General features: G+C 47.6%; 1 protein-coding gene across 2 annotated transcripts in view; it reads left to right on the top strand.

Moving 5' to 3' along the window:
* LOC119174053 (uncharacterized) overlaps positions 1 to 23,590 on the top strand; it is a 461,603-nt gene that overhangs the window by 433,854 nt on the left and 4,159 nt on the right. The window lies entirely within an intron of this gene.

Below are 23,590 nucleotides of genomic sequence, written 5' to 3'. Positions count from 1 at the left end.
TGGGTCTTTCTAGCGCCGAACTACGAAAGTGGGTGGGCTAGAAGGAGAAAGGGCAGTGGAGAGAGAGAGGTTGGCAGCTGAGAGGGCCAAGAAAGAAAGTGAGCAGCAATTGAAGTTTGAGCTGGAGAGAGAAAGGCTGGAAGCTGAGAGAGCGAAAGAAAAAAGATAGGCAAAGGAGCGGCAGCTGTAAGAAGAGAAGCGGAGATGGCTGAAAGGGAACGGCAGCGGCAGCACGAGATGGAACTCGAGCAGCTCCGTTTGCAACAGTGACGCGAAACTCGATTCCAAGCGAGAGTTGAAAGTGGCGAATGGGAAGATCAAGGCTTCCGCTTGAACCCAAGCAAGCTGCTCGTAGCGTTTGATGAAAGGAAAGACGACCTTGACGCGTACTGTCACAGATTTGAGACAATACCAAGGAGCTATAATTGACCGAAATATCAATGGGCAACTACTTTGAGTACTTGCTTGAGTGGCAATGCGCTCAGCATGTACGGGAGGTTGACGCCAGCCGATGCAGCCAACTATACAAAGGTAAAAGTTGCTTTACTGACGAGATTTAGATTTACTGTGCAAGGTTTCTGGGACAAATTTCGGACAGGAAAACCAGCTGATGCAGAGACGGCTACGCTGTACGCCACCGACTTAGACATTATTTCGTCAGATGAATCGAACTTTCAGGGACAGCACAGGAGTACGATGAGCTTAGAGAGCTCCCTATTAGAGAGCAATATCTCACCTGTTGCCACCCAAGCCTGTCGCTGTACTTTAAAGAGAGGAGAGGTAAGTCACTTGACGACATGCTTGAGTTGGCTTATCAATTCTTGGAAGAGCAAGGTGGCACAAATTCGGCCAAGGTTAACAAGAAATGTCTCGAAGAATCGAAGAAATCGGCACCCGAAGAAAAGCGTGCACCGGAGAGTGTTCCGTGATGTTTTCTGTGTAACCAAGTGGTTCATCTCGCTAACAGTTGTGGAACTAACTTTACAAGCACTACTGTTGTAAAATGTTTTAAATGTTGTCAGACTGGGCACAACGCAGACGCATGTGGTAGCGGAGCGAGTAAAACAGACCAAGCTGCCTGTGTGCAGGTGGCACCAAAAGCCGAAGAAGATGACGTCACAGACGAATTCGTAGAGTTGAAAATGGGAAGAAACTTCCTATTGTGGGTGCTGTAATGACAACACGGCCAATCGGTGTTACGAAGGGAATGCCAACGCTGTCTGGAAAAGTTGAGGCCAAGAAGGTTACAGTGTTAGGAGACACCGGTAGCTCCATTGTTATCGTGCGGAGGAATTTGGTGCGGGAAAGTGAGTTAACAGGCAAAACGAAACCGGTTTGCCTAATTGACAGTACGGTTCCGATGCTTTCCGAAGCAGAAATTTAGGTTGAAACACCATACTTGAGTGGGAAGGTTGCGGTCTTTTGTAAGATGACCCCCCTGTACGACCTCATCATCGGAAACATCGACGTAGTGCGAGAGCTGAACGATCCTGAACATTTGGGGGAAGACCCGAAGATTGAGGCTTCGCCGACACAGGGACCGCGAGATACAGGGAAGAAGCATCCCGTGAAGGAGTTCACGCAAGCTCATGGTGAAGCCTGGGCGCAAACGACAGTAAATCATGAGATGATCGTGTTGAACGAGAGAACGTGCCGTGCATCTGGACTTACGGCGGCATGACCTCAATAGACCAACAATGAACAGGTGTTGGAGTCGGCCAGCCAGGCCCAATGTTGTGACGTGAACAGGCTGGTGAATAACCACACGAGATTGGTTGAACGTTATTACCCGTTAACGGTGTCGAAAGTGTCAACGATGGCTGAGACGCCGGCTCAAATACCGTCGATTGGAAGGGCTCGCCAAAACAGAACGAGAAATATAAGAAGAGATGCAGTGAGCACTGCAAAAAAGGGCGCAAGCGCAGCTCGAAGTACACAGGATAGGGGCTGAGGTCGAATTAGAATGTGTTTGGCAGTGTTGAGTCTCAATGTGTTGTGCCGTTGTTATCCTGTGTCACAAGTGTATGTCGAGCGAGTCAAAATGTTTGTCTCGGGGACGTCACGTGGTCGCCATGATTTTACCAGTGTTGTAATGGCAGACCTTTGAATGTTTGTATTGTTTGATATGTGTGATGGAGGGTTGTACTCGTGTACTTGTGGTTATAATTCATGTGTTGGGAAATAGAATTGCAATGCTCAATTGTATTGAGTGTCTTGCTGTGAATGTGACGCGCCCTGAGCAATGGTCTGTGTTACAGTCTGTTGTTGTGGGAAGACTGTTCACGCTAATTTGTGCGGTTTTGAATATTATAAGATAATATTCTTGGAGTGTCACAAACTAGTGCTCAAAAAGAGCGCACCGCCGAGTTCTGGTGACCCTGTCGATACCAAGCCCTGAGAGACGCTTCAAGGTCAACGATTAAGAAGAAAACAAGCATCCAAAGACACCCCGGGCGCACCGTTTCTGCCTCATCGGAAGCATAATTTCACTGACCAACCTCCTCACATCGGCTGCCCAGCAAGCCCTGGAAAGATCTGCAAGTAAAGAGGCGTGGTATGTAGAGTTGCGTCTTATGTCGCGGACGACCCTCGAAACGTCTTGCTGTTTCCTCAGCCTTAGCTGTGCATCGCACAGACGAAACAGTTAGAATTTTCTGAAAGCTAGCGCGGAAGGTATTTAAGCGAGCAGCGGAGGAGGGAGATTAGGAGAAGAAGAAAGTTTGTGCCAGTGTGCGTAGAGTGTTTCCGCCGTGTCGGCGAAGGTTTTGTACACAGTGACAAAGCAGGAGAAAAAGAAAGTTTGCACTCGTGTGCGTAGGCAGGAGATGAAAGTTTTGCGCAAGTGTGCGTAGGGTCTTTCCGCCGTATCGCATCGGCGAAGGTTTTGCCCTAAGTGACAAAGCAGGTGATAAAGAGGGTTTCCACCTGAAGGGTGAAGGCTGGTGCTACCGACAGAAGAATAGTGTGAGACTACAGCGAGAGAGCGAGGACGCGTCCTGCAATCACAACGCGTGGGAAGCCGACGTGTTACCGGCGAAGTTTGGTGCTTGGACAGCGGCCAATTGAAGGTGCGATGTTTCCTCGAAGAGGAACTTCGGGTGCGGCAGAACGACAACAGCGGTAAACTTTGAGTGAGCGATACTTAAAAGTGTATCATTCAGATTCTGAACTTTGGACTTCGGACTGAATAAGTTTTCAAACTCTTTAGTCTTTAAGTGTCTTGGTTGTTTGAGGCATGTGATTGCATTGTAGCGCGTTTTGTTGTTTGAGTGCGTTGCTTCGAGTGTAGCTGATTGTACTGTGTAGTGCGTTGTTTTTTGTCGTATCGTTTTAAACGATTGTCGAGTTTGCATATTTGTGTATCGTTTGATCTGCAGAATCGATGAATATAAATTTGTTTTTTTTATCAAGTCTCGGCTCGAACTTGTTCCTTGCGCCACAGCCAGCGTGCGCAGGCACACCAAATAGGACCACTTCTAAACTGTCCGCGCTTTCGGGAGGCTGTTCGGGTGGCGGTACTGCGACCCTTGGAGTTAACCCGGCGATCGCCTCCCTAAATAACGTAACTCGTGACGATGGCTTAGCATCAATCATTGCGCGATTATCAAAAGCATTTTTATTTAGGTGTAACACTTGTAGACAAAACATTAAGGCTTATGTCTAAACGTACACCCAACAAAGAAACAAAATCGCAAACGTAGATAGTACTAGGACCCTATATTACAGAAGCCGAAGTTAAAAAATGTTTTGAGATGATCTGAGAGCCATAAACTGAGTTTTAGAGGGGTTTATTGTTAGGTCATTGTTGTTAGACCATAAAGCCACATCATTCACACAAAGATTAGTTTGAATATTAAACAAGGAATAGTTTTGGCTTTACACGATACTGTGGTGTTGTTGGCGTAGAATACACATTGTGCAGAACATATGACATTAGGGAGATTATTTATATAAGTAATGAATAAGAGCTGGCCGAAAATTGACATTGCGGAACACCTTGATTAGTGATCTTAGTGTTAGAGTAAGAGTCACTAGTAAAAAACACCTTTTGTTGGTTAAACAGGTAACTTTTTAGAAAGCTTACTGGTGGTGCGGTGGTACCATATTGTTCTAACTTATTGAAGAGAGTGAAATAATTGAGCAAGTCAAATGCTATTGTTAAGTCTTAAAAAAACGGAACTAGAGAAGTTACCGCTGTCGATGGAATGTTTGATGAAGTCAGTCAAAGAAAGCACAGCATGGTTAGTGGAGCTTCCATCCATGAAGAAAGCCAAACTGGGAAAGCTTTAAAACAATATATTTCGTTAGGTAAGCATGAGAACGTTTTACAAACAGATGTTCAATTAGTTTGCCAAACGATGCAAGGATAGATAGAGGCCTATTATAGATTTATCACCCTTCTTAAAAAATGATAGGACCTTTACACACTTTAATGAGTCAGAAAACGAACCCTTAGAAAAGATGAGGTTAATTATAAAGGTTAAGGGCAGAGAAATAATATGAGCAACCATCTTTAAATGAGATGCACAAATCTAATCTAAACCAGGAGACGTATTTTCAAGATTGCAATCAGCTGATACTATTTCATTAGCTGAAGAGAGGAAGAGAAAAATGAGTGAGGTAAGCGCGGTAAACTAGGTGAAGAAACACTTTTAAAACAGTTGGACTCGAACAAAAATACTCAGAAAACCCATTAGCAATGTCGTCAGTACGACAATAAGTAGCGTTATGGCCAGTGATTTTCGTTATGGACACGTTAATTGCAGGTGAATATAATAATTTCTTAAATAGTTCTAACTGTTTTTTAGGATTGTTTTATTCTTCAAAATATGTTCATTAAAAGTAGGTTTCTTGGCAAGTTTTGACGAAGAGTTAAGACTATTACAGTAACTTTCATATTGAAGTATAAGGTGGTATTAAAGGGTTGCATCTTCACTTTCCTATAGAGGTTATCCGTTTTTCTCAGACTCGGTAATAAGGCACATGTCATCCAAGAGCTTTTTGGCTTCTCGAATTTCTGGTTATGAGCAATAATATGAGTACTGGCAGAAATAGCTTTCGAGAATACGGAGGAAAATGTACCACCCGCTGATTGTGGATCAGTTTGTGAGCAAACTTTGGACCAGTCACATTTCAAAACAGCATCAATGAAACTTACTTGGTCGAAGCGCGTAGTGGTAAAGACTGTGTTGATTCGAGCCAGAGCACTATCAGATATGATAAAGATAGGATAATGATCCGCAATGACGATATCTACTACTCTAAATACGTTAACACTGAAGTTAGAAAAACATGACGTAAAAGAGTGTTAGAGCCACGTGTGTTGGGTGTAGAGCGCCAATCAATGAGGTACATTAACCCGTACCCTAAGGCAATTGTTGTAGGCAATTGTGTTATTTGATTTAGAATCCAATAAATTAATGTTGATGTTGAGTACGAACAGTATGTTTTTCTTCTCTAGGGATAAATTGTTCAGAATGAACTCAAGAGCCTATAGGAACTGAGATAGTGAAGAAGAAGGTGAGCGATAGATACTACCGAGTAGTAAATTTTTTATTGTGTGTAAAATGAGGCTGCTCAATTTCCATCCAAACTGATTTGCAATATGAAATGGCAATTGAAAGATCTAATTTGCGACTATAATTTAGGTCATAAAAATGAAAATAGGTGAACCACCATGGGTGTCAGACACACGGTGACAATACTCAGATTCGTACGACGTAAAACCATACAAATCAGCATCGACATTGGAAAGCTTTCCGATATACATATGAATAAAAAGGGTGTCTCGTAAAATGAAATAAATCACTAATGTCATCGTGATTCATTCGCAAGCTACGTGCGTTGAAATAAACCAGAGTGCGATGTTCGTCAGAGAGTAATGAAATAAATTTTTCAGCAGAAATGAACATGATTGACATATATCCGTCAACGACAGAAACCAATAGGGAAAAAGATAGGTTTGATGTTAAACAGTTTATGAGAAAAGCTAAGAGAGCTCTGAATGACTAAGTGCTCGCTACCTAAATTGATTTGATTGTTTTTCTATTTAGCTGAGCTAATCCGAGAGGCCATGGTGAGATCTGATGATGTGTCTTTAGAGACAATGTTACCTAAGCGGATAGGCATTTTGAAGTCATTGTGCAGGGTGAGTTGACGGTCTTGCATGTGGGTCCATGAGGCTTTTCCTCTAGGCGTAGATGTTGTGTGACCCCATCGCTAATTCGGAGTATCGAAGTCGCCAACAATGAGTGGGTTTTCCGGGCTTCCTGTTTAGCACGAGCAAAAAGCGTGGTAAATCGGTGGAAGGAGGAGCTGACTTCGCCTTTTAGGGGCAAAGCTTCTTATAGCAACACCCGTTCGTGCCTTGTTGCCGTTGTAGTATGTAACAAGAATAACATTTTGACCTCCAAGGTGGTACCGGTGAGAGATTTCTTCTGTGCGTGTTTGAACAATGAAAACTAGTGCTCAATGTCCATGCCAATGGCTGCTAATGGGGAACGAGAGACAGGAGCATTCGGCTTTCAGTTAACGCGCACGACACGATCCCCTTAGCAGCCATTGGCATGTAAATTGAGCACTGTCTGTCAAGAAAGGGTTGCTTTGTTATACTCGCTGGGTGTAACCTCCTTAGTTTTAGAAAGGTTTAGCGAGCGTTCAGCCGCAGTGCCATGAGTGCAATGAACTAGTAAATATCATGAATGAACTCGAGGTGGTTAAAGGTAGGAAATATATACGAAGCGCAAGCCGTAAAAAAGTAAACCTTTTCTTTTCTTTTGTGCGTTGTTGAAGAATAAAAAATTCGCAGCGTGCCCACTCAATAAAAGCCGAATCATCCTGTCTCTCATTTCCCATTAGCAGCCATTGGCATGTACATTCAGCACTATCTGACCGGAAAAGTTTGCAGTGAACTAGTGAGTTCACTGCCAAAGTTTGCCATGAACACAGTGAACTAGTATATACCATGAACTCGAGGTGGTTAAAGGTGGGAAGTAGGCCCGAAGCGCAAGCCGTAAGAAAGTGTGCATGTGCTACCTCTCGTTTAGCCTTGGAATGTCCGCTGGATGGCGGTGCTTCTGTATGAGGAATATATAATGAAAAGATGCGAGATGGTTGTGCTTGGAGTGTTGAATATGTGGACGAACGGACACACAGACAGATGCATGGATGGACCAAGAACGGACGCAGGGGCGGAAGCATGGACGAACGCAGGGACAGACCCACGGACAGACGCACGCACGGATGGGTGGATGAACGCATGGACGGTCACACAGATGGACGCAAAGATGGACGGAAGCAAGAACGAATGGACGGACAAGTGCTACGCCCCACTCTCCATCATACACTCCGTGGATATACTAACAGTTTTTTAGCGGGAATTTCTACGAAATCGTGATAAATGTCGACACCATCAAATTATGATCAAGTAACGGTTAAGTGTTTTTGGGTGAAAATTGCTGTATTAAGGTGTTGGCATCTTGTGCAGTGGCATGCATCAAAACCAGGGAGTTTATTTGAACATGCGTTTCTTGTAAAGCAATGACTGCATGTGCTTGTGTGAGATTGGCTATGTATTGTTGCAGACTGACTTCCTTTTTGAAAACCTCTGCAGTTCCTTTGCCACAACACTATTTCGGAGCACTTAAGAGACGCGGCGATAAAATTGGTCAAACATTTCGATAATTTTCCTGAACCGATCACCAACGTTGTTAAGTTTTTCTTCCAACTGGCATAATTTGGCGCTTATATGAGTACTGAGTCCATGAACGATGGTGGTAAGGTACTCAAGCTTAGTTTCGATAGAATACATGCATTTTTCAAGAGTCTTGAAGTGATGGTTGGATTTGCGAATGTGTGCTGTCATTTTACATATTAGCCTATATAGTTTTATTCCCAAGCGTCTCTTGCATTATCGCTCCTTTTGCGCTTTGTCGAGGTGCCCAAAATGGGATGGGGAGTAGTGTCCATGGTTGTGGCCTGATCATCATTCAATGGGTGCGAGGAAGTTGCACGAGTATCGGTAGCATGTTGAGGAGCAGGAACGATTGTGCAAAAAGGAACGTTTGTGGAGAGACAAGGGGTTTGAGTTCAGGAATTGGTTTACGCCGAGCACGATTTTCTTCCTTAATTTCTTGTACAATGGCCTAGATGGGAGCATAGAGAGCTATAATAATAATTGGGTTGTGGGAAGCAACCAAAAGCCAGCCTACCTGAGGAGGGCTTGACTTGTTGCTTAAGGAAGCAGCTGACAAGGAGGGCCAGTGTTCTTCTTGCTTTTTTGGAGAAGGCCCCTGCTTCTTGTTTGGAGGTGTTTCGGGTATGGGTTAAGGAAGAGTCTTGTTGTCAACCTTGGCGAGAGATGTTTTGTGCCTGTATTGTAGTGTGCACTGCACGGATCCAGTTTCATGACACCCACTGCTCAGCACGCACTCAGGAATACACACATAATCCGGAGGAGAATTCACAGTTCCACATTTGCGGCAAGTCTACTCTCTATTTGCACGGTGCACATCCAGTCGATGTCCAAAAGTTCTGATGCAAGTGGAGTCTTCCATCCTTTGCCGGAAAGGTTTGCACCATGATACGGGCTGCTTATATTTGACCCAGAAAGGAACGTTTGTTCCCAAAAAAGCCACGAGAACTGCGTCAGAGGTTTCACGCATTCGTCCCGCTTCTCGGAAATGCATTTCTGGGTTGCACTCACCAAGCATAGGTAGAATATATTTTATAGGTAACTTCTCCCAGGCACATCCTGTAGATGTACATAATGCCTTTGCACTTCTTGGAAGTTGGAACGCTGTTTGAGGTGACTTCGTGCTCCTGGCCGTTGACCATGAGTGACTTGATAGCGAGATATTTCGCCAAGCGGTCATAGCTCTCCGCACTCAGGGTGACTGTGTTGTTAGTGGGGTTTATCATAACCATGTCTTGGCGCAGATCTATGGTCACTGGAAACGCCCCACTGTGGTGGTCTAGCGGCTAAGGTACTCGGCTGCTAACCCACAGGACGCGGGATTTAATTCCGGCTGCTGCGGCTACACTTTCGATGGAGGTGAAAATGTTGTAGGCACATCAACGCTACATTGGAGTATACTGGGCCCTTCATGATGCACTCGCGGTCATTTTACTAGCTCCACATCTACCAAATTTGGTGTTACGTTACGCCAGCGGTTGACGAAATATACGGCTGGTACAAACAAGATATTCCTGACACGTTGTCACAAAACGAGCGCTCAAAAAGGGCGTGCCGCCAAATGCTCGCGATGAAGCGCCGGAAGGATGCCACGAGGTCAACGATAAAAAAAGAAAACAAGCCTCCAAAGACTCCCCGGGCGCGCGTCCCTCTCCCCTCAGAAGTGTGGGTTCGCCGACGCACCTCCTCTCATCGGCGGCCGAGCAAGCCCTGGAACGGTCTCGATGGAAAGGGGCGTGGTGATGCAGGGTTGCGTCATCCGTCGCGGACGGCCCTCGTACCGTCTCGCGCTTTCCCCAGCCTTCGCTGCGCATCGAGCCGACGAAATGATGAGAATTTTCTGGAATCTCGCGCGGAAGGTATTTAACCGAGCAGCAGAGTTGGGAGATCAGGAGAAGAAGGAGGTTAGCGCCAGTGTGCGTGGGGTTATTCCCCCGCGTCTTTCGGTGAAGGTTTTACCCTTAGTAACAAAGCAGGAGAAGAAGAAAGTATGCGCCAGAGTGCGTAGGGTGTTCTGCATTGTGGGCGAAGTCTTTTGTCTTCCGTGACAAAGTAAGAGAAGAAGAGGATTTCCACCTGAGGGGTTAAGACTCGAGCTACAGGCAAGAGTGTGTGTCTACCGCTATCGAGCGAGGACGCGTGGCAACAGCTGCGTGTGTGAAGCCGACGTCTTTCCGGCGAAGAAGTTTGGAGCCTGGAGAGCGGTCAACTGAAGGCGCGAGGTTTCCTGGAAGAGAAACTTCGGAGGCAGCGGAGCGACAACAACACTGAACTTTGAGTGAGTGATTCTCGGAAGAGTATCATTCAGACTTTTGTTCCAAGAACTTTGGACTGAATAACTTTCTAACTATTTAGTCTTTAAGTGTCTTGGTTGTTCGATGCATGCGACTGCATTGTAGTGCGTATTGTTGTCTGTGTCCGTTGTTTTGAGCGTGGCTGATTGTACTGTGTAGTACATTGATTGGTGACACATTGTATTCAACTATTGTCGAGTGTGCATACTTGTGTATCGTTTTGATCTGCCATAACTGAGAATATAATTTTGTTTTGTTTATCAGCTCTCGGTTCTGACTTGTTCTTTGGGCCACAGCTGGCGTCCGCTGGCGCGCCAAATAACACCACTTCTAAATTGTTCACGCTTTCGTGGTGCGGTTCGGGGGGCCGATACTTCGGTCTTTGCAATTAGCCCGGCGATTGCCTCCCTAATTAACAAGACCTGTGACACACGTGTGTCATATAAAAAATGGTAACATACCACTCTCATAGCGTGCTTGCGGCCGTTTTGCTAGCTCATCATATACTAAGCTTGGTATCACGTGAGGCGAATAAATGTCGAATGTAAACGACTCATCCAAACAAGATAATCATGACATGGAAGTCATGTATTGCATCATTTACCTCCACCTCGTAATGTTGTGCTGATATAAAGTAAAATATCAGCATTTCTCAATCGCGCTTCGCATATTATCGATTGCCGCTGTACGTGGGATCTGCCAATTTTTTTCTTGGAGGTCGCTTGTTGCCAAACAGCAGCCTTGGCAGTAGCAGCGATGGCGTCATTACAAGTGACATATTATGTCTTTATATGCGGCATCGTATATGTGCGTTTGCCGCCGTTTGAGCATCTCTTCCGGGTAATGGTCCTCTCTACTTACTTCATGAGCCTGGCTCGTAACGTCCACTAGAGACGCACAACACCTACGGCGGCGGATAGCAGCCAAGCTTTCGTTGGCGAGGAGCTACAATGAACCACAATAAAAGGTGTTCTAGTGAACAGATGTTTTCTCAAAAAACCCTTAAAACGCAGAGAAAATCTTCACACAACTCGTGCAAAAAAGTCCTTAGGATATCGCAAATAAATGGGAGGTACACCCAAAACCTCCTGCAGCCAAAACCAAATGGCAGCATATCCACGGAGTGAATGATGAATAGTGGGGCAAAGCATCCGTTCGTCTATTTGTTTTTGCTTCCGTCCATCCATGCGTGCGTCTGTGTGGCCACCCGTGCGTCCATCCACCCGTCCGTGCGTGCCTCTGTTCGTACGTCCGCACGTTCATCTGTGCGTCCGTCCCTGCTTTCGTCCATGCATCCGCTCCTGCGTCCGTTCATGCGTCCAACCGTCCGTGCAGCCATCCGTTCGTCCGTCCATGCATATGTCTGTGTGTCCGTTCGTCCACCTATTCAACACTGCAAGTACCACCATCTTGCATCTTTTCATCATATATTCCTCATATAGAAGCACCGCCATCCAGTGGACATTCCAAGGACTGAACAAGAGGAGGCGCACGCACACTTTCTTACGGCTGGCGCTTTGTGTCTACTTCTCCCCTTTAACAACCTCGAGTTCATGGTATATACTAGTTCACTGTATTCATGTCGCTGCGGCCCAACGCTCGCTAAACCTTTCTGAAAGCTAGAAGGTTACACCCAGTGATTATAACGTAGCAACCTTTTCTTGTCTCCTGTGCGTTGTTGAACAATGAAAAATTCGCAGCGTGCGCACTCACTAAAAGCCGAATTCTCCGTTCTCTCATTCCCCCTTAGCAGCCATTGGCATGTACATTAAGCGCTATCTTTTATTGTTTAACAACGCACAGAAGAAATCTCTGATCGGCACCACCTCTAAGGTCAAAATGTTATTCTTGTTATACGCTACTACAACAGCTACGAGACCGAACGGGTGCCGCTATATAGAGCTTCATCCCCAAAAAGCTTCGTGTTCTATTTGTTAAAACAAGAAAATGTTATTGATTTTCTCCCAAATAATTGTTATGTTTATTGTACGGTGCTCGTGCGAAAGCGAACATGTTGGATGTTCGTGTGAAACCAAAATCACCCAAGAACAGATTTCTTGACGTACTACTAAAGCTACAGTACCTCCGCTAACATAGCTTTGACTGTGCAGCCACGGAAAGTTGTCGCCGATTACACGTGTGGTGCTGTCTTGTGGTGGCGCTGGCTGCCTGTCAATGACTTCGCTTGCTTTGTTTCACTTGCTTCGTGTGAATCCACCGTTGCCCTTGTGCCGTTATTGTGTATTTGTCGTGAAGTTGGGAGCACAAATGCGGTCATCGCGAACAGGTAACACTCACGCAGCATTCGCATGTCTTATCAGCCAGCGTGGCCCAGGTGTGCGTCACCAGCTGGCTCGTCGCTTCTCGCTTTCGCCAAGCCATGGCTCGTGGTGACTCCACATTCGTCATTGTTTTCATCACGGCTTTTGGACACCGATGACTGTGGTGACCACAATGGGGGTGGCCAAGACATGTTCTATACGCGTGCGCGCCGAGCGGACATCATGTGAACTGAACATCGCGCCAGCATTTCGAGTGTCCACGTGATCGCATGGGGCAAGATCGTGGGGGGTGGCTACTTGACAACGCTTGCAGCACTGTAATTTGGCGCGCTTTGCCAACCCCTCGTCACAAACGCCAACAAACTTGCCCACTCCAACGTTAGAGACCTTACTTGCCGCGTCAGGAGAGAATGTGGTCCAGAGCCTAAGGACGAGAAAAGCTCCAGAACTAACTGCAAACCTTTAATGAAATCTGTCAGCCCTGTCGTCTTGAATGGCGGTAGTTTCCGTTATTGCATTCTCGACTCAAACGACTGCAAGCACTATCTTCCCGCATACTACAAACAGTAGCATATCCCTCACCGAGAGTTATTGCGAAATTCGTAAGTGAACTAAGACTGGTATGCCACCGATGGGGCTTTTCACGAATCGACATATAACATATGCTATGACAATGCCCGAGGTGTGTGCGGCCGATGAGTCTCCAATCACACAAAGCGACTGGGATGTCCTGATGACAAGTCTCCACGAAGATTACCAACTTCGCGCCGTCCAAAGGCCTCACGATATGACCGTCAAGTTAAACCTCCCCATTCCGCCATGAATGTGGCCCGAAAACCCCCATAGGGGGTCATCGCCTCTTCAGGACTAACTAAAGTTATTCAGTGAATCAATATTCATTTCCTCCAAATAAATGTAACGTGTATTGTATGGTGCTCGCACGAAAATGTACATGTTGCATGCGCTTGCGAAACCGATATCGCACGAGAACAGAGTACTTGGCATAGTAACACATGTGCCGAAGCTCCGCCCACGTAGCTTCGGCTCTGCTGCCACAAAATGTTGCCGCCGGTTATACATGTCATTAACGCCCCAACATTTCTCTCGGGTGGGGGTGGGAGGAACTGCAGGGTTGAAAGTTGAGATAAAACTAAAGTACCTGCAAGAACAGCAACAACAATATTAATAGTAATATTGTGACGTGATTTCGGCTGACTGAAACAGGGCATAGTGGGACATACCCAAAAAAGGTGTCTCAGACTGAGAGTAAAGAAGTGACGTTGTCGGTGTACCTACATAGAGCTGGTCAGACAACATTACCCCTCTGCGCATTCTGCGGAGAAATGAAATCACTAGAACACTATTTTTTGTATTGTCGCCGATACGCTATACATCAAAAAAGGTTACTAGTTATTCCATTTCTTAAAATAGGCGTTAGCTTGACGGTGGAAATTGCACTAAGCTTTGGTGCCTCAGTTTTGGGACTTTGCCACAGGGATGCTTTCAATGCTGTTTTCGATTATATTCAGGCAACCAAAGGTATACCTTTGAGATCTTCAATCAAATCATTATTATTTATTACAGCCCCTCAAAAATTCTAAATGGCAAAGTGAAGTAAACGCAGCTAAGTGTTAATCACACCTGAAATCTCAAAATTTCTCAACTTGACTTTTCTATTTTTTACTCGTTTACTCACTTTTTATATGGTTTTCCTTACATTAGTGATATTATATTACAAATTCAATACACATAGTTAAAATGATCACATAAAAACTGAACTACGCTTTCTTGACCAATCCCTCTGAGTGGGTATGAACCATCAGTCCAGAAAAACAAACAAACAAACGGTGAGCTGCGTTGTGGCTGCGGACTGACTACTCTCATTTTCCACGTAACATTTTTGTGTAAGTGCTCGGTACTATTTTTGACAATAGAGCTGCGCAGTGGACGCCTCCTTAAGTGTCCTACCATTTCTCCGGGTGAAGATACGACTTCGCCACCTACCTCGGCAATGACAGCAACCCAGTACGTCACCCTAACGCAACCCCGTGATTCAGTACCTTTACTGAAGAGGACAATGCGAATGTGGACAAGTGGCTTAGTGTGTACGAGTGCGTCAGCAAGCAATAAGGCTGGGACTCAACCGTTATGCTTCAGAATGTCAATTTCTATCTTGCCAAGACCCCTCGCATCTGGTTTGAGACCCAGGAGCATGAAATCACAAGCTGGAAAATCTTTAAACAACAGCTCAGCGACTTCTTTGGCAACCCGTTTGGTCAACAGCTTGAGGCCCGAAAGCAATTGACCGTACGTATACAGACGTCCACTGAGCCCTCCTTGACTTATATTCAAAATGGCTTAGCATTGTATCAAAGGGCTGATCCCAACATGTCTGAGCCCGACAAGATTTCGCACGTTTTAAAAGGAATCGCCGACGATGCGTTCAGCCTGCTTGTATTTACTAACGTAACGACCATCAACGCCGTGATAAAAGAGTGCCACTGTCACGAGCAGGCGAAGAGTCTACGCATTTTGCACCACTTCTAGTGCCTACCCAACACCGCTGCAACGTCGTCTTGCGAAGCCACTTCTTGTCATCCGTCTACAACTGAAGACGTGACGCGCATCGTCCGACGTGAACTCGTGGCCGCTTACCCAGCTGCCAACAAACCGACGTTGCCCGACGCCTCAATGCCAGTTGTCTACTTGATCCAGGCTGTTGTCCGCCAGGAATTAGCTAACCTGGGTATCCTGTCCACTGTACCCACCCTGAATAATACTGATCCCTCCATAGCTTCTATGGACATGAGACGTCACCGTCCGTACTCTATTCAAACCCCAAACCCATCTGAATGGCGAACAGCTGATGATAAGCCAATATGCTTCCGCTGTAGTCGCGCCAGACACATCGCTCGTTACTGCCACAGCCAGTAGTCATCTGTGCCTTCTGGCTCGTACCCCGCTTACAGTAACTTATTCCGTCCTCCAAACCACCGTTATGTGAACCACACTGAATGTACAGCATTTACTGCCCCTGAGGACTACGGCCACCCTGTCCCGTCATCGCCGCTGCCTCAAAGTCGCTGTTCTCGTTCAAATACACGTCGCCGCTCTCCCTCGCCATCGTTTAACCACCGCATGTCCCCAGAAAACTAAGCTGCGCAGCTTCTTGAGGTGAAGCTGCCCTGTCGACCTTACCCTAAAATCCTCTGTTGCCCTTACGTTTGAACCGGAACACCCTTGAAGTATATGTTGATGGCACACCTGTCGAAGCTTTGATTGATACGGGCGCTCGCGTCTCTATTATGAGTTCGCATTTTCATCGTCGCACGAAGAAGGTCTTCACGCCCCCCTTGACCAGTGTCGTCCAAGTTGCAGATGGCGCAACAGTCCCTGTCATCGGTATGTGCACAGCTCAACTTACCGTAGCCCGTCATCAAGTGGTCGTTCTTTTTACCATGCTTACAACATGTCCCCACGACTTCATACTAGGCCTCGATTTCTTGCTGGCAATTCTGCTCTGATTGATTGCTCCGCTGGTGTGCTCCACCTTGAACTGCCACAATTCAGTGACGCCCCGTACGAACCTACATGCCGATTACAATGCAGCGACTTTGTTCAGCTGCCCGCTTAAACTGTCACGTAAGTCAATTTTCTGTGCTCACCAGCTGTGCGCGATGGTGACTATTATGCTACGCCTCTCTCCGACGTACTCCTTGCGCACAATGTTGCAGTGCCCTAAACGGTGCTCAGCATCACAGATAACAGAACTTGCCTACCACATGTTAATTTCGGCTACATTAATCATGTGCTTGCACAAGGCATTTCTGTGGCCCACGTGTGTCCGTTGCTCGATTCACTGACTGAAGGGCTTGACAGACACCCTTGTTTCAACGCCACGCACACCACTCAGAACACAGTCGGGAAGTCGTCAAATTGTAGACATGATCGCCACTGATCTTCCGCTTCCACAATTTGAAGCCCTACAGCATCTTCTCGAGGCCTACCAGGATATTTTCAATTTTGGTGACCGACCTCTTGGGCAGACGTCCTTCGACCAGCATCGCATACACATAGGTGATGCCAACCCTGTTCACTGCCGTCTCTACAGAGTGTCTGCTTTTGAGCGGAGCATCATTCAGAAGGAGGTGAACAAGATGCTAGAAAATGACTATATTGAACCATCCTTCAGTCCCTGGGCATCCCCGGTGGTATTAGTTAAAAAGAAGGACAGATCGTGGCGATTTTGTGTGGACGATCGCCACCTTAACAGCATCACCAAGAAAGACGCATACCCTCTGCCCCGAATTGACGACGCCCTTGATTGCCTCCATGGTGCCGCCTACTTTTCTTCCATCGATCTTCATTCTGGTTATTGGCAGATTGCCAAGGACCCCATGGACTGACAAAAGGTGGCTTTTGTACCACCCGATCGCCTCTACCAATCCAAAATCATGCCTTTCGGCTTATATAATGCCCCCGCCACCTTTGAACGAATGATAGACTCCCTGCTCCAAGGATTCAAGTGGTCTACTTGTCTTTATTATCTGGAGGACGTGATTGTGTTTGCTCCCACTTTTGAAGCGCACCTTGAGAGACTGTCCAAAATTCTTGATGTATTTCGTCTCGCCGGCCTTCAGCTGAATTCATCCAAGTGCTGGTTTGGTCGCCACCGAATTACGATACTTGGACATATTGCTGACACTTACGACGTACAGCGTGACCCAGAAAAAATTCTAGCTGTGAAAGATTTTCCGGTGTCAAAAACCGCCAAAGATGTCCATAGCTTTGTGGGGCTCTGCTCGTATTTTATGTAGTTCATCAAGAACTTCGCGGAAGTTGCTCGGCCCCTAAAGATTTACTCAAACCAGATGAGATGTTTACCTGGGGTCCCTCGCAAGCAGCAGCCTTCTCCGACCTCACCACTTTGCTCACTCCCTCTCCTGTTTTTGCTCACTTCAATCCTACGGCACCGACCGAAGTCCACACCGATGCCAATGGTTTTAGAGTGGCGCTGCGTTGGCTCAGCGACAACGTGGGCATCATCGCGTGATGGTTTATGCCAGCAGGCCACTGTTTCCCTCGGAGCGTGATTATTCCATCACAGAGCGTGAATGCCTAGTGCTGGTGTGGGCGGTCGTGAAATTTCGCTCTTACTTATACAGCCGACCATTTATAGTTCTCACCGATCACCACGCTCTTTGCTGGCTCGCCTTCTTCAAAGATCCCACAGGTCGTCTCTCCCGCTGGGCACTGTGTCTCCAAGCGTACTCTTACACCACAGTGTATAAGTCAGGAAAACTGCACAAAGATGTGGATTCTCTGCCACGCTACCCTGTGGCCGACTGCGATACTACGAGCACTCATTGTGTGGGTTGCGTCCTTTATATCTCCCAGCTGCTTCATCTCGGAGACGAGAAGCGTCGCGATCCGGATATCAGCCACCTAATACAACAACTCGAATCTTCACCGCAAGACGATTCTGTTCGCATGTTTACCTTAAAGGACCACACCTTATATCGGCGTAATTAATCGCCCAATGGTCACGACCTACTTCTGGTCATACCAAAGCATCGGCGCTCCACAATCCTACGAGAGCTCCATGACGTGCCAACCACGGGTCACCTTGGTGTATCTCGCACATATGACCGTGTGCGCCGCCACTTCTACTGGCCTGGCTTTTCACGCTCTGTACATCGTTTTTTCAACACTTGCGAAATTCGCCAGCGTCGCGAAAAGCCGTCGGGACTCCCTTCCGGGTATCTTCAGCCCACCGACATCCCATCGGAGCCATTCTTCCGTGTTGGTTTGGACCTTCTCGTTCCCTTCCCAACATCCACCTCCGGAAACAAGTGGGTCGCGGTGGCTACGGATTACGCGACCCGCTATGCAGTTATGCGAGCCATGCCAACAAGCTGCGCTACAGACGTCGCTGATTTTCTACTACGTGATCTCATGTATGTGCATGAAGCCCCTCGTCAACTGCTGACCGACCGAGGCCGTACGTTCCTTTCGAAAGTGGTTGACAATATCCTGCGTTCCTGCTTAAACGGGCTTACAAAACGTGTAAACTGCACCCTGACAGACATGCTATCGAAATACGTCTCGGCCGACCGTCGTAATTGGGACCTTGCACTACCCTACGTGAAATTCCCATACAATTTCACCCGGCATGACACTGCTGGGTACTCGCCATTTTACCTTCTGTTTGGACGCGAATTGCTGTTAGATACCTTCCTCGCAGCCGCTGTGCAGGCTACTTCTGAATATGCAGGCGACGCTATTACTCGAGCTGACCCTTCTCGTCAGCATGCCCGTGGCAGAATAATGGCGTCCCAAGACTCGAAGTAACATCGTTACGACGAGCAGCATTGTGACGAACACTTTCAGACAGGTTCTCTTGTTCTGCTTTGGTCACCTACATGACATGCAGGCCTTTCAGAGAAGCTTCTCTCTAGTTTCACGGGCCCATACCGCGTGCTTAGACGAGTGGCAGACACTACATATGAAATTATCCCTGATAAGTCATCAATCTCTTCTGCTCTGCTGTCCCGCGACATCGTCCACGTGTCAAGGCTCAAGCGTTACCTCACTGCTCCTGCTGTAGCCCCGTGAGCTCACCTGGTCGGCGATTTTGCCACCGGGGGTTGTGTTACGTGATTTCGGCTGACTGAAACAGGGCATAGTGGGACATACCCAAAAAAGGTGTCTCAGAGTAAAGACGCGGACGTTGTCGGTGAGCTGTGTTGTGACTGCGGACTGACTACTGTTATTTCCCACGTAACAATATTAATATTGACGCGTGTGTACTGGTGGACAAAAACGACAATAAGGGGCTTTGGCGGACACCAGGTAGAGAGGCTCTGGCTGATCGAAGATAAAGAAGGTGATCTTGCTGTTCGGCTGCTGAGAGTCGCTGTGTCAACGTTTATCTGCCTTTGGTTCGCGCTGTACCGCGACACTGGTGGAAGTGCTGGGCCGCAACCCTACGTAATGCTCCATATTCCCACTGGAAGCTGTTCATCTACTTCGGACGCATTGTCACCCATTGCAATTCCCGTGCACCGGTTAAGTCAGTGGCTGATAGGCCTCGCTCCTGAGTTCACTCCTTTCACTGAACCTCGCAGGCGCCGATTACCTCTCCAAATGGCCAACGCCAGTCCGCTGGCCCACAGCCAACACAACCTTCACAGGTAACCATCTTTCAACCGCTGGTTCCCAATCACTTTAGCCACGGCGCCCATGAAGATGTTACACGACTGGCTTGAGCACTATGAGCGTGTTGCCAAGATTAATCTATGGCCTGAACAAGAAAAGCTCTCACGCGCCTATTTCTACCTTGACGGCGGTGCGAAAATTCGGTATGAGAACAGAGAAGCCAGTCTGTTTACTTGGGGCGACTTCCGACAACAGCTTGTGGACACGTTCACCAATGTTGATCGATGGGACCGTGCGCAGCAGCTGTTGGAGCTACGGCTTAAAAACCCCAATAAAAGTGTTACTATGTTTGCTGAAGATATGACTCGTCTTTTTCGTTGAGCTGACCCAAACATGAGCGAAGATAGGAAGTTGAGCTACCTCATGCGCGGCGTTAAAGAGCAACTTTTCGCCGGGCTACTGCACCACCCTCCAAGTACCGTAGTTGACTTATTAAGGAGGCTACGGCTATTGAGCGGGCCCTCGATCAACGATGCCGGCAGCATCATCGAATGTCTAGCAGCGCCCCAATCAATGCAGCCGCCATACCTAAGAATCAAAGCTCCCTGCGAGACCTCATTAGGGAGATAGTTCGCGAAGAACTGCAAAAGTTCACGACTCCGGTTGCTCAAACCCCCGTTGCGTCCGTCGCTGAAGTGGTACGCGACGAAATCCGCCAAGCATTTTCTATCGGTGGTCCTGATGACAAGCACCGTCCCATGAGCTACGCCGACGCTCTGCGACGTTCACCATCTGGTACATCGCCGCCATACCACACAATGCCGACGGTTCCTTGGTCACCACCACAAGAGCAGACCCTGAGCTGACCGCCAAGCCAACCGACGTACCACCAGCCGTACACAATAGCACCATGGGCATCGTCGCAAGAAGGGAGGCTCAGACGTCCACTGCTCCGAAGAACAGAGGCATGGCGCACAATTTATCGACGTCCGTTATGCTTCAACTGCGGAGGTGCAGGTCATATTGCCCGTCATTGCTGGCACCGCAGTGATCCGTTCCGCCCTCTTCGAACATGGTCTGACGATCGACGTGCGAACGAAGAATACATACCACGCCGGGAGGACGCCTCTTTCCATGGAGCCCGTTCTCACTTTTATGACTACCGTACTTCTGACGAGGAGACAATACCTACCAGCCAGGTTTGGGACGTCAATCCCGCTCTCCTTCTCCCGCTTTTTCACCTCACACCGACGCACCTTCGCGGACCTTAACGCCAGAAGGTCACCCAGCCCGCGCCAGGGAAACTGAGGGCGGCGACCTCGGGGTAAGTTTGCAGGCTATGAACATGACGATGAAAAACCCCCACTACACGACGCTGTAAATTCGACAAAACGTGAGAACGACGGCATTGTGACCGCCGACCTTAGTGTTTTTCTTGACGGCCAGGAAGTAACAGCCTCAGTCGACACCGGTTCCGACTTTTCTATTATCAGTCAGGACCTCGCCATCCTCCTCAAGAAAGTGAAGACGCCATGGACAGGCCCTCAAATAAGGACGGCAGGTGGTCAGTTATTGATGCCCTCTGGAAGATGCACAGCGAGAATAGGCATTGCAGGTTTTTCTTTCGTTGCGTCGTTCGTAGTTCTTGCCGCATGCTGCAAGGATCTAATTATTGGTATGGACTTCTTACGAGAGTATGGCGCTGTCATCAATATCCCAGACAGTTTGATTACGTTCCGCAACAGTTCAGGCGCACCTGATTGTACACAGGCGCGACCAAACCAATTGCGTCTAATTGATGACGATGTGGTTCTCCCTCCTCAGTCATGCGCGCTTGTTCCTGTGGCAGCCGCTGTCGAGTTTGACGGCGAAGGAGTAGCAGACCGAATAAGCTCGCTCCTCCTCACACACGGCATTTCCGTCGCAAGAGGTATCGTCAGTGTGACCGCTGGACGCACGGACTTGCTATTGACCAATTTTAGTGATGAGTGCCGATACCTTCCAAAGGCATGGCCGTCGCTTACTTCGATGATATCACAGACGCAGAAGGCTGCTCGGTAGTAGTCAACGGGGTGCCAAAACTTGACGCAACACTAGTTCTTGACGTTAGCACTACTTTGCCTAAGAACGAGCGAAAAAGGCTTCTTGAGCTACTGGCCGAATTAAAAGACTGCTTTTCGACAACATGAAGAGTTGGCCGCACGCCTCTAACCAAGCATCGGATAATTACCGAGCACATGGTGAGACCAATTCACCGAAACCCCTATCGCGTGGCTCCAAAAGAACGCGAAGTGGTACAAGAGCAAGTCGACAAAATGCTAGAAGATGATGTTATTCAGCCCTCAAAAAGCCCCTGGGCGTCACCTGTAGTCCTCGTTAAAAAAAAGACGACAGCCTGCGCTTCTGTGTAGATTACCGAAAACTCAATCAAGTGACAGAGAGTGATGTGTATCCACTTCCTCGTATAGATGACTCTCTCGGCAGACTTCAACGTGCTCGTTACTTTTCATCGATGGACTTAAGGAGTGGGTATCGGCAAATCGAGGTAGACCCGAGAGACCGCGAGAAGACTGCTTTTGTGACACCAGATGGCTTATATGAATTTAAAGTCTTGCCCTTTGGTTTATGCTCAGCGCCTGCTACCTTTCAAAGACTCATGGATACCGTACTTTCTGGGTTGAAGTGGAAAACCTGCTTGGTCTACCTTGATGATGTCGTAGTTTTTGCCGCAACATTTCAACAGCACCTTAAAAGACTTGAGACAGTTTTAGAAGCCATACGGTCCGCAGGCTTGACGTTAAAGCCTGAAAAGTGCCACTTTTGCTATGAAGAGCTTCAATTTCTTGGTCACGTTGTCAGTCACGCAGGCGTTCGTCCTGATCCTGAAAAGATCGCAGCTGTTGCACAGTTTTCGGTGTCGACTGATAAGAAGGCTGTCCAACGATTCCTCGGACTATGTGCGTATTATAGGCGATTCATCGCGGCCTTCGCACGCATCGCATCACCGTTAACCCGCCTCACGTGAAAAGATGTTGCCTTCCAATGAAGCAACGAAGAGGAAGATGCTTTTAAGAACCTCCGCCAACGACTACAGATGCCTCCAGTGCTTGCCCACTTTGATGAGAAAGCGCCAACGATGCTACACACTGATGCCAGCAATGTTAGTTTGGGAGCTGTGCTTGTGTAGCTGCAAGAAGGCACAGAAAGAGTAATCGCCTATGCAAGCCGAACACTAACACACGCCGAGGCTAATTACTCCACAACTGAAAAGGAATGCCTCGCCGTGGTATGGGCGATCACAAAATTTCGCCCGTATTTATACGGCCACCCTTTCAAAGTCATCAGCGACCACCATTCACTGTGTTGGTTGACAAATCTTAAGGATCCTACCGGGAGATTAGCGCGTTGGAGTCTCAGGCTGCAAGAGTATCACATGACGGTCGTACAAAAGTCAGGGAACCGCCACAAGAACGCCGACTGTCTATCCATCTTCCCCATTGAATTGGAAACTTTATCCGATGAGGAGGAAACAGCATTTCTCGGTGTGCTCGACTCAACCGCCATTGCGCAGCAGCAACGTGATGACCCAGAGTTACTTGCCTAATTAATTACCTGGACGGAAGATCTGAGAAGGCACCAACTGTTTTCGTAAGAACGCTGTCATCATTTTGCTTACGGGGTGGGGTACTATACAAAAGAAACTTCTCTTCGACAGGATCTGCGTATTTGCTAGTCATCCCAGCAGCCCTGCGCTCCAATGTACTCGAAGCATGCCACAACGATGTGACTTCAGACCACTTAGGTTACGCGAGAACGTTGGCCAGAATACGGCAGCGCTACTTCTGGGCAAGACTTACCATAGCCGTAAAACACCATGTTCGTACTTGCCTCGACTGCCAGCGACGGAAGTCACCGCCGACTATACCAGCTGGCCTCCTGCAGTCCGTGCAGGTCCCAAGAAGATCATTTGACCAAATTGGCATGGATATTTTTGGCCCACTTCCAACTTCTACTGCTGGAAACCGCTGGGTTATAGTCGCGACTGATTACCTTACCCGTTATGCTGAAACAAAGGCTATCAAGAGAGGTACAGCAGCGGAGGTGGCACATTTTTTTTTATCGAGAACGTTGTCCTGCGGCATCGTGCACCAAGCGTCGTAATC

Source organism: Rhipicephalus microplus, chromosome 5 (assembly GCF_043290135.1).
Source record: "Rhipicephalus microplus isolate Deutch F79 chromosome 5, USDA_Rmic, whole genome shotgun sequence".
Lineage (NCBI taxonomy): Eukaryota > Metazoa > Arthropoda > Arachnida > Ixodida > Ixodidae > Rhipicephalus > Rhipicephalus microplus.
Note: the sequence above shows the minus strand (reverse complement) of the source record. Positions and strands in the feature narration are given on the sequence as shown.